This window comes from Cnephaeus nilssonii (assembly GCF_951640355.1).
Source record: "Cnephaeus nilssonii genome assembly, chromosome: 4".
Classification (NCBI taxonomy): Eukaryota; Metazoa; Chordata; class Mammalia; order Chiroptera; family Vespertilionidae; genus Cnephaeus; species Cnephaeus nilssonii.
Genome location: NC_137075.1, coordinates 69,879,557 through 69,891,701, shown reverse-complemented (window position 1 = coordinate 69,891,701; position 12,145 = coordinate 69,879,557). Strand labels below are relative to the sequence as shown.

Below are 12,145 nucleotides of genomic sequence, written 5' to 3'. Positions count from 1 at the left end.
ACCAGCTGCCTCCTGCACGCCCCCTACTGGGGATCAAATCCACAACTTGGGCATGTGCCCTGACCAGGAATCAAACCTTGACCTCCTGGTTCATGGATTGATGCTCAACCACTGAGCCCACACCGGTCGGGCTCATAAGCTTTTCATTCTCTCTTCAGTCCACTCCAATGAGGTTTTTGTCTCCAATCCTCCACTGATACAGCTCAGGTGTTCTGCCATGCTCAGGTCAATGTCACCAATGACTTCCATTGCTAAACCCAACGAGCACCTCAGTCCTCATCCTACTTGACCTCTAAGCAGCCCATGGCACCACTGATTCACTCTCTCCTCCCTGAGACACTTACTTTAACCTCAAGAATATCCTTCTAATTTCCCTCCTATCCTCTGTCTGCTCCTTCTCGGTCTTCTTTACTTCCTCCTCGTCAGCTCAACCTCTCAAGGCTGAAGTACCTCTGGCTCAGCCCAAGTACCTCATCACAGAAAAATAAGTCATAGTTCCTTTTCCCCAGGGTGTGGGTCAACACAATTAACAATATCTTCTAAAAATGACACTGTTAGTTAGGACGTGGAGACCATTATGTCCACTATGTTGGAAAAGTGTGCATAAGTCCTTAGGCTTAAGATAGTCTCTTATGAGTTTACTTTTCTTCTCCAGAAACTGTAAATGCTGATATGATCCAAAGCTTGATCCATGGACTGCTTTCCCTCTCTACACACATTCCCCAAGTTATCTCATCCGAGTGCTGTTGGTGACTTCCAAATGTATATCTGCAACCCAGACCTCTTCTTTAAACTCTTGATTCCTATATCCAACAACCTCCTCAACTTCTCCACTTGGAAGATGAACATAACATGTTTAAAACAGCTCGTAGTTGTTTCCCAAACCAGCTCTTCCATGAGATCCCTATCTCAGTTCATGGCAACTCCATAATTATGCAAAAAGCCCCGGTGTTATCCTTACTCGGATCTCTCTTTCTCATACTCCTCAAACAGTTGGCCAGGTACAACCGACAAAATAAGTCTTGGTCATTTCCCTTCCCTTCCTCCACTGCTACTGGCATCTCTCAATGGATCACTGCAACAGCTGCTAACCTGCATCCCAGGGTCCACCCTTGACCACCCTGCTCCATTTTCCTATCTCCACACTGCAGCCAGCGATTCTATTAAAATGAAAGTCAAGTCACCTTACTCTGCTGCACACAACTCCCCAGTGATTCCCCATTTCACTCATGGCTCACCATGCAGGCCCTACATGATTTGCTCTCCAAATCTCGTTGACCGCATCTACCACTACTTCGTGGCCTTTCTAACTGGTCCTGGAACACACCAGGCTCACCTCCACCTGAGGCCTTTGATAGTCCCTCTGCTGGAACACACTTTCCCCGGATGTCTTTGTATGGCTGACTTCCTCCCTCAAGCCACCTCGGTGAGGCCAACTTGACCACACTACAGTAAGTCCTCATTTAATGTTGTCAATAGACATATAAGCAAAGACCTATAATGAAATCAACTTACTATAGGATAACTGATATAAACAAGTTAAATCCCAATGGCATCTCATCAACATTATAATGAAATGACATCAAACAAAACATTATTTGAGAATCTGCTGTACTTCAAATTACCAATGCTCCTGCTTCCTACCTCCTATACTCATATAATATTTGTTTTGTTATGTTTACTGTTTCAAAATTTGCTTAGTTTTTGGATTTAAGGTCCTAAAACTTTTTTTTATTTTGTTCATTGGTGTATCTCTGGGGCCTAGATCACTGCCTGGCACATAGGAGGCATACATTATGTGAAATAAATGAATTTAATTAAACATTTAGTAATTCCAATCTCATAGTTTTCTTTTAATATTTGAGACCTTTACCAGATCATAAATATTTTTGTTGTTCTTAAACAATCTCATTTGTACTTGAAGACTAGAAAGGTCTCAGCCTGCGCTCATGGCCCAACACAAAGTCAGGGGTCCCAGGGCAACTAGGAACATCCTACCTGGGCCCTCACTGATTCTGCTCCCTAAAACCAGGACTCCACTTAGTATGTATCTGAAACTCTAATGTCTTCACACACACGTATTTTGTTCTCCCACCGAGACAAGAAACACATTGGTAGGACTTGCATAAAGTATTCAACGTAGACATGGATACGTCACAAGATGTAAAACCTGTTTTTTGATGGACTTAAGTGAACATTTTTAAAGCATTAAGTTTACTAAAAGTCAAGATATTACACAACACATAACAGGGAACAGGATTATCTGGGATAGGTCCCCCCTTTTAATGAACAGATCAGAATGACACATCTGATCACTCAGAACCTATGTGTATGTTGACTGAGCTTGTAATTATGCTGTTTAGATGTAAATGTGTTCTAATGTGCTTAAGTTTGTTTTCCTTAAACACTTCCTTTGAAACTTTCAGACTACTTAATTTCCTTTGAACGAACGGTTTAAAATCTTAAGCTCTGGGCCCCATAACAGAAAATTATAAAGGGGACTGACCCGTATTATACAAACTGCCAATGGTGGGGAAGGGAGCTGGGAGGAATTGCCTTCTACTGTACCAATAATAGTGGCTTTCTTTTAAAGGACTCGTGAAATATACAGGGTACAGGAGCAAAAGACATGGGCCACTGGTACTCTTTTAATTTTAAAACTACTTTGCATAACATTAATCATCATACAGAGAATTTCTAAATCTGTAGATTTACTTTTTGGCATCTGGAAAGAAATAATTATCCAGCAGGTAGAAGCTGGGCAACTGAGCTAGCTAGGAATTAAAAGAGAATTAGGAAAAATAACTCGATCAATTAGCGATCAGTGGAATGGGCCAGCTGTTCTTGGTGCAGCAATACAGACTGTAACTGAGAAATACTAGGTTTTGTTGCCTACTTACTGCCATCAATGAACAGAGTACAGGGTGGGGCAAAAGCAGGTTTATAGTTGTTCGAATGGAAAATATTACAATAATTAATAAATAATAATACAAGAATGAACTCTGTGTTTCACATACTCACAACTGTAACCCTACTTTTGCCCCACCCTTTATAATAAAATCTTGTGAACAGCCACTTATTAACAAAAGCCTAGAGGAAGCCCAGGAAAACTTGAAATCCTTCTATACATCATTTCTGTCTGTCTTAGGTAATAAGAGCTAACATTACTTTACTTTTTACTATGTGTGAGGCCACGCTAGTTGCTTTACCTGCACTACTATTTCATTTCATAATCAAAACAACGCTGTGGGGTAGTTACTATTATTGTCTCCATTTAACAGGTGAGGAAAGAAGGTTCAGAGAGTTTAAGTAACTTCCCCAAGGTTGCACACTGCAGGACAGTGGAGCCTGGATCTGGACCCCAGAAGACTGATCTAAAAGATCTCATTCTGACCCTAACCGGTTTGGCTCAGTGGATAGAGCATCGGCCTGCAGACTCAAGGGTCCCAGATTCGATTCTGGTCAAGAGCATGTACCTTGGTTGTGGGCACATCCCCAGTAGGGAGTGTGCAGGAGGCAACTGATCGATGTTTCTCTCTCATCGATGTCTCTCACTCTCTATCCCTCTCCCTTCCTCTCTGTAAAAAAATCAATAAAATATACAAAAATAAAAGACCTTATTCTGACTATCATATTTCACTACCTCTCTCCCATGTCATCTTCTGAGCCCAGGCCTCTTTTCTGTAGTAACTTCAGTGAGCAACTTGTCAGAACTGTGGCCCTACACTGAACACATTCTTTTTATTTTCTGAGATGGAACATGCTACGTTTTTGCTGGTATAAGCAGTATTTCATTCGAGCAGAATCTATTTACTACCCATTTATAAAACGTCTGCTGTTTTACCTGGTTTTCACCGTTCTAATGAGCCTGGGTTGAAATTCTGAGCCTTTTCTTGAACCATGCAAACGTCCTTTTCCTCTTTAGGGAAACATGAAGAAATGATCTATAGCAACAGTTATCCTTCCCGAGCCCTTGGTTTTATCTATTAGATTTCTCAGTGAAGCCGTAATCCTGTGTTTTACAGTGAGTGCTTCCTGGGGACTGCCGCAGCCTTCAGCACCAGAATGTCACTGTTGTTTTAGGCAGAGACCGGATGTTTCCAGGGATATTTAAGAATTAAAATAACGTGGGGAGAGGGGCTGGGGGAGGGGGAGGAGGCATAATGGCAGGAAGAGGTAAAAAAAAAAAAAGAGATAATTTTTGCAACATTTTCTTAAAAAGGAACTATTTTAGCCCTAGCTGGTTTGGCTCAATGGATAGAGCGTCGGCCTGCGGACTGAAGGGTCCCAGGTTCGATTCCAGCTAAGGGCACATGCCTGGGTTGCGGGCTCGATCCCCAGTAGGGAGTGTGCAAAAGGCAGCCAATCAATGATTTTCTCTCATCATTGATATTTCTATCTCCTCTCTAAAATCAATAAAATATGTATATTTTTAAAAAATGAATTACTTTAAAAGTATTTAGAAAGCAGTCCTCTAGGGTCCACACCCTAGATCATTTATACATCAATGAAACAGTGAGTCAGGAGGGACCTCAAGAAACCACCTACTTGGCACTCATAAATGAAGGTCTCGCTGGAGAGCCCTAGAAGAGAGGGAGAAAGGAGAAAGGGGGAAATAAGTCCCAAGAGTTGTATATGGGGGTAGAGGTAGAGCAGGCTTGAGGAGGTAAAATTCTGCCTCGTTGGACTACCCCTCCATTTTCTCTGGGCAGGTCTAAGTCCATCTGCCCACAGGACACCTCTGTGTGAATCAGGGGAGGGTTCCCTGTCCTCCAGGCTAGTGGGCACAGTTGGGGGCTGGCTTTCAGCGCTCAGATGGCACTAGCCAAGACTAGACAGACGGTCACTCTGTATGAGCCACTCAATCTCAAGGGACCTCAATCTCTCTAAAGGTGATGGGGCTAGCTAACACCTTGAGGTGCCCTCCCTCTTCCCAGTTCTCAACTGAAACCTGGCACTATGCAGTGGGCTACTGCAGACTGAGGCCCTGAGACACTAGGATTCTGTGGACTGAGTTGAGCCTTTAGTCTTTTCGTGATACTGCCTTTTCCCCCCTCTCACATTTCTGAAGCATTTTTTCTCTTTTAATCTTAAGACTATACTCTTCCTTCAACTCCGAATAGCTTGTTTTTTCTTGAGCTATCAAAAGTTCCCACCCGACTACATCAGCCCCAAACGACTCAAATGTCCATCAATAGGATGGATAAATAAACTGGGTATCTCCACTCACAGAAATAAAAAACATCTAATGCTACCTGCATCAATTTGGACATGACACTATGTTGAGCCAAAGAAGACTCAAAACAGAATTCATATTGGATTTCATGTAAACGCAGTCTAAGAACAGGTGAAAACCAAGCACTGGCAATAAAGGTCAGAAGAGTGGCTACCCCCCCCCCCGCCCCCCCGCCCACCTGCCCCGCATCAGGGGTTCTGACTAAGGAGCGGCTTCTGGGGCTGGAAATGTTCTGTTTCTTGATCTGGATGCGGGATGCCTGGGGATGATCACTTTTTGCTTACACTTCTGATGTGTGCATTTTTCTGGTGTATGTCACTAGTCAATAACAAGTTCATTCAAAGAAATTATGCCATGGGAAACGCCCCCCCCCCCCCCCCCCCGCCAAAAAAAAAGCAATCTACTAAAACTAGACAGCTACCTCCAGGAAGAAAAATAATCCCTTTTCATTTAGTATTAAGTAGACACAGAACCACCTGAGAAGCTAAGTAGAAACTTCATTAATATCCTAATATATTAATCCAGAATTTGCTTGATTTTTATGATTTCCTCCTTCACATGAAGCTATGGCAAAAAGTTAGTCTAAAATATTGCTTTTTCCTGTCTTCATATACAAGTAAAACACTACTGTTTGAAGTTCTATAATATCCTACCTAATAAAATGGTAATATATAAATTACCATCACTCCGCTACGCCCACGATTGGGCCAGCGGGAGGCGCAGGGGGCGGGACTCGGGGTGGCCGGGGTAGCTGATTGGGCCAGCGTCTGCGCCATGGCTGTGCTGCGGAACAGAAGGGGCCTCTGGGGCAGCGAGCTCACGTCCCACCATGGACCATCAAAAGCGGGGGAGCTGGGTGCCTGTCTGCTCCGGCACCAGGCCTTTCAGAAGCCTCCGCCGAGCTGGTGCACCCAGCTCCCCCACAATCAAAAGCGAAAGCATGTAGGGGACCCTACATGTGCATGATTCAATCATGCACTGGGCCTCTAGTATATATATATATATATATATATATATATATATATATATATAGAGAGAGAGAGAGAGAGAGAGAGAGAGAGAGGCAAAGTTATTAGAAAATATCTAAAAACTAGAGGCCCAGTGCATGAAATTCGTGCACTGCGGGGGGGGGGGATCCCTCAGCCCGGCCTGCGTCCTCTCCCATTCCAGGAGCCGTCAGTGGGACATCCTTAGTGCTGCCGCAGAGGCAGGAGAGGCTCCCTCCACAGCCGCTGCGCTCGCCAGCTGTGAGCCAGGCTTATGGCGGAGCAGCACTCCCCCTGGGGGAGCGCACTGACCACCAGGGGGCAGCTCCTGTGTTGAACATCTGCCCCCTGGTGGTCAGTGCGCATCATAGCGACTGGTCATTCCACTGTTCAGTCAATTTGCATATTAGCCTTTTATTATATAGGATATCCCAGAATATTGAGGTTCTTAATAGATGCTTTTGGCCAGAATTATCCTAATTATCACATTAACGAAATCACCTATATAATGCCCAAATCTCCACTTAGTTTCCTGCTGTACAGCTCCAACTCCACAGGCGGGGAAAGGCATTCAAGAAGATGCTGTGTTACAGACAACTACAAGGAAGCTCCCACAAACCCCACCTTCTCCTTCAGCCTGTATGTGTTCATCTGTGAATTTGTTTCAGCACCACCTTTTTTCTCTTCCTCGGGTAATACAACCAGCTGTCAGATCAGTAATTTCTTTCCCCTTCCCAGTGTTCAATAATCCTTCTTTGATCAACGTGGTATATTGCACGATCGATCACTCCATTTGATATACATAAAAAGTGATAGTACGCAAACTTGCATTAGAAGTAATTATATCACTAATTCACCTAAGCTAACTGGGAGCACAGCTTGCTTGTTTTCACTCAGAACTCCGTGGTAACTTCTGCCATTACTTCTGTAGAGCTCCTGTGGTCCCAGAGCATGGGGGCAGGTAGTTGTAGTTCTCCCAAATGCTGGGGCACAAATTGAATGTTTGCAGAATCATTAGAGCTTAGCCAAAAAAAAAAAAAATGTTTCCAGTCTTTGAAGTGGGAAGTGGAGTGGGGTGAGGTGGGGCGGGGAGACACAATCATAAGCATCCAGTTCCTGAACACTAGTGAACACCAAACTAGTGGTTCAACACGAATGCAGGCAAAGTTTCCATGATAAGTATCACTTAGCACTATTTCATGTTGAATACAGACCTTACAGAGAACCTTAATTCTAATCCTTTTTTCTCAGCTAAAGAGATCTTAATCTTTAATTCCCACTTTTAAATACAAAGTTCTCCTGACTTCAGGCTTGTTTTAAATACTCATCCTTCTAAGTTTAGATTTTCCTTGCAATTCAATGCCCAGCATTCTACTTCCTCCTTCCTCTCAAATTATCCCTTTAACTTGTTTTTACTTATTTTTACAGGCCCCCAAAGCCTCTTCCTCAGGATAATGTGCTATTCAAAAGTCTTCTCAAATACCCCTATATCAAAGTTTAACTACAGAGGCCAACAATGCCATTTTTCCTGTTTGTGTTTTAGGAAAGATACAGTTTAACTAAAATTTCACCACTCTTAAAATTCTTTCACTACATCTTTCCTATCCACCCCCTCCTACACTTGATTGCTTTATACACAATCACAATGTAATCAAACTCCCAAAATGTGTAATTATATCATCATACGAAGACTTCTCAAAATATATATAATTTTAAGTGTGTAACACACACCCTTTATAACTCTGGTGCTGGGAGTACAGGCTGAAAAATGCTGGCGTTTTCTTATAAATTGTGTGTATTGTTTCTTGTTGGCATAGAGGAGAGGGGAAAAGAAGATCATCATATTAGGACCAAATGCTGTATCAGAAAACACAATTTTTGTTCCAGTAGGATTCTACTGAAGGTTGTAAATACACTTAAAACTTTTTTTTTTCTTTAAAAGAAGAGAGCTGAAATTGGCATAACTGAAAGCCAAACCTATGCTTTGCCCATCAGGATACAGTTTCCGCACTTACGAAATAGGCTTCATCTACCAAACCAGAGCATTTATGAGGTTTGTATTAATGAGTAATTGGAAAAACCCATCTCTGCATAAACGCAGAAAACTTTCTGTTCTTTGGAATGCCTAAGACAATATTAAAATGACTTTAGAACAGGCCCGTGACATTTAGGTCTGAACCCAGAAAACCACCGAAAGGATAATTTGTGCATGCCATCTGGGATCCAGGCAGCCTCCTCAACAGAAGGGGGAACTTGTTGAGATCATCCAAATCTAAAACTCACATACATTTTTACATCTGGACTGAATTAATCTTTTCTTGGTACTGGCTTTCATGTAATAAAATAATTGTTTGCAGGTTTTCGATTTTTTTGTAAACCCGTAGCCTTAGAAATCAAAATGTGCAACATCCAAGTTGAAAACTACAAAGAATTCCTTTATCAAAAAAGTTAGTTGTGCGACGGGACTCATTTACACTAAACTCTGAACTTGACAGCTCAGTCAAAAACAATTCTGTTTGAAACTTTCATTTCAAGCATCTGCCACAAAGAAGGCTACACAGCCTATTATGTCATTGGTTCTGAAAGCCAAAACCTTTACAAGTGAAGTTAAAAGTGGAAACAAAGTACAGAAACTAGCAAAGCTCTACAACCTCCCCTTCCCCCCAAATTCAGCTAGCCTAGTTGAATGAGCTTTTAAAGAACTTGCAGCTAAAAATTATTACACTAACAGACATTTTGCTTTCAAACGCAGTCTTACCCTGGCCTGTATTGTTTTCCTATGGAGCTAGGAGCATCTTAAATCTTCCAGTTGAAATTATGTGTTTGAAGCTGGTAGGTTACCCCTGTTGACCTCCTAAAAGGAGGGGGTGCAAACAGAGAAAGAGTTCTTGTTCCTTAAAATGTTTTGAGCACTGCAAGAGCTTTGGCTAACTGGCTAACTGTGGTCCATAAGTGTCAGATCTCAGGCATTCTTACAAGCAATTCAAAGCGGGGGACAGAGGGGGAAATTAGTTCATATTACAGTCAGTCTGCTTTCTGGAGAAGATACCCTGCAGATAACTTGATAGGAGATATCCCCTGGAGGACCCTCCTCATCCAATAACCCCAAAGGCCCATTTTAATATGAAATATAAAGCCAGTATGTTTACAAGTATACTAAAATGTCAGTTGTCTCATACTGTGGAGTATTTCCATTTTTAACATAACACAGTACTTTTATTTCTCAAAACCACATCCAAGGACAATGATTCAGTTCTAGAAGTTTTATACTACAAGGAACAACAGCACACACATCTGTTTCCCTGCCTCTCGCTTCTCGACTCCCCTCCCCCACTCTCCATCCTGCAGGCTGTTTGTAGGTCTCCGCGGTTGTTAAAATTACTCTCTCCAGTGGTCTCAAAATGCTGTCCATCCTGAAAAACTTCTTATCCTTGATCATTGCTGAGCCTACATTTAGGCGCTGCTCTAAAGGAGAAAAATCCCAAAGTCAAAAAAAAAAAAGTGTTTTTAATGACAGATGTATTACGGAAAATTTTCCCCACAAAGTTTTGATGCTGTGAAATATCAACTCCCTGAAATCACAGAAAGGAAATGACTTACATTCTTGGAAAATGAAGCCACTAGCAGCTTTCTCCAGCAGTATTTTCTAATGCGTAAACTACACCCTGTGGCAAAGGAGTATTTCCTGCAAAAACTAAATTTAAAGAGATGCTTACAAAACCCATAAACAAACAACGTCGGGTTCCAGAGAAGAAGAGACTGAATCATACATGGAAGACCCGCCAAGAGATACTTTTTCTGAACATTTAAAAACAAAACCAAACAAAACAAAACTGGAGAGCCAGGGCTCGAAGTCAAAGGCAACCCGAGAACATTGCTGAAGTTTCCTTTTCCCGCTGTGGGCAATGCACAGCCCCTGAGGGAAATACTGGCAAACAGATTTGTGCTAAAAAGTAAAAACGAAAAGGGTGTCAAGAAGCTAATATTTCCCTGGACAAACAACTGCATGGCCTGAAAATCTGCCAGCTTTCACTCAAACTTTAAAATATGCTGATTTTGACAGCTTTCCATTTATTCGTGCCTTTAAGAAAACGCCCTCACCATTTGATGAAGCCGTCCCGGGACTCAAGGTGCTGCTATAATCCCCGTGGACCGCACACTGGTGGCCCCCGCTGTCCATACCTGACAGTCCCCGGCCATCCTGGAGGAGAGGCTCGGGGTCCCCTCCGCCTCCTGGGGCCGGGCCTGCGCGCCACAAGCTCCTCCAGGAACCCAAAATCTGCAGGCTGCGCCCCGCTCTCGCATCCCACCGAGGCCCCCTTCTGGCGCAGCCAAGCTCCAACTCAATGTCCGGCTCCCCAGACTAGGCGCTTTCAGGCACCAGGGGACAGATGCTGCGCGCGGGTCCCTTCCCGCAGCCCCGCAGTCCGGCAGCCCGGCCCCAAGGCGCGCACAACAGGCGGCAGGCACCGCACCCAGGAATGCAGGGCTCGGGGGCTGGCCCCGGCGCCCGGTCACAGAGACGGGGCGCGACGGACAGGCGCCCCCAGAGCAGGGCACCGGGGTGCACCGGGGAGCCGAGCTCGACGCATGGAGCCCAGGGCGCAGCCAGCAGCCCGGCCGGCCTCTCGCTCTCGCCGCCCGGGCAGCCTCGGAGCTCCGCGTCTCCCTCGCTGCCCGGCTCGGCTGCCCGGGGCCCCGACCTCCCGCTCCGGCGTGGGCGCGCTCTGACTCGCAGAAGGCGACCTACCAGCCCGGTGCCCGACGCCCAGGGCCGAGGAAGCCCGGAGAAGAAGAAGAAAGACGCGGAGAAGGGGACACGGCTTTCGCAAGAGCTCGCGACTTTCTGAAACCCTCCCAAAGCCCGTCCCGTCGCCGCCGCCGCCGCCGCCCGGCCGGCAGGGGGCACAGCGGGCGGCCGGGGCGCAGAGGCCGGGTAGGGGGCGGGCGGGGAGGCCCCAGGGCGCCGGGTTCCGGCTCGTACCTTGAAGAAAAGTCTGGAGCAGCAGGCGTTGGACTCACAGCAGCGATCGGTCCCTTCCTGCCAGCGCTGCGCTCACCCCGATCTCCCAGCCCTTGGGCCCGGGCAGCCAGGGGAGCGCGGGGTGCCGGCCCGCCCCCCGCCCACGCCTCCGCCCTGCCCCCCGAGGCCCCGCCTCCTTCGCCGCCCCGAGGTGGGCGGGGGAGGCAGCGGAGCCCGGGGAGGGGAGCGAGGCGATCGCGACCGCACGTGCAGCGCCTGCCGACCCCGCCCCGGACCCAACCAAGCGTCCCGCGGAGGGGTGCCGCGAGCCGGGGGGCGGGAAAAGGCGGAGGGAACCGCCCCTCCGGGGTCCTGGGGAGGGAGGGGAGCCGCCGAAGGTGTGCGGACCCGGGCGATCTAGGCCTTTCCTCGCGCGCGAAGGACACCGGCGCGCGGGGACGCTGTGCGCGCCCCTTCTCCTGGCCCAGGGGCCCTCTCCGACTCCCGGGCCCCGCTCCCCGGGACGCTCCCCTCCCGGCTCAGTCGGGCTGGCCGGGGGTGGCTGTTTGGCCTCAGCATCATCTTACTAATTCGGAACGATGGAGGGCAGGCCACTCACAGAGGAGGCGTTTCCAGCGAGGGAGGCTTCGTGACTCCTAGCTTCCCGTCTGCCCTCCTGTCCCGCACCCACCTGCCCACCCATTCATTACTCGGGACGCCGCGCCCTCAGGAGTTTTTTTATTCTAGATGGGGCGCTGCCGCGGAAGCCAAGCCCCCGGCCAGCTCAGCCTCTCCGGTTCTTCAGGTGGACACAGCCCACGTCTGCTGTATTTTCTGTGCCGGTGACCCCGCTGCATTCTCTTTGCCCGCTCCAGATGGTGTCCGGAGAGAGCCACGGATGACGCAAAGGGCCCGTGGAAGATGTTTTTATGGCGCTGAAATCGAGGATTTTGTTTTTGC

General features: G+C 46.6%; 1 protein-coding gene across 4 annotated transcripts in view; it reads right to left on the bottom strand.

The window, feature by feature from the left end:
* The window catches only part of FRMD6 (FERM domain containing 6), an 81,410-nt gene extending 69,956 nt beyond the window's left edge, over nucleotides 1–11,454 (bottom strand). The window contains exon 1 of one of the 4 annotated variants that reach the window (XM_079769426.1): nucleotides 11,207–11,454. The gene's annotated coding sequence lies outside the window, so the exon portion shown is untranslated. The other 3 variants (XM_079769429.1, XM_079769428.1, XM_079769427.1) reach the window with 3 other exon arrangements.
* Nucleotides 11,455–12,145: the final 691 nt, after the last annotated feature.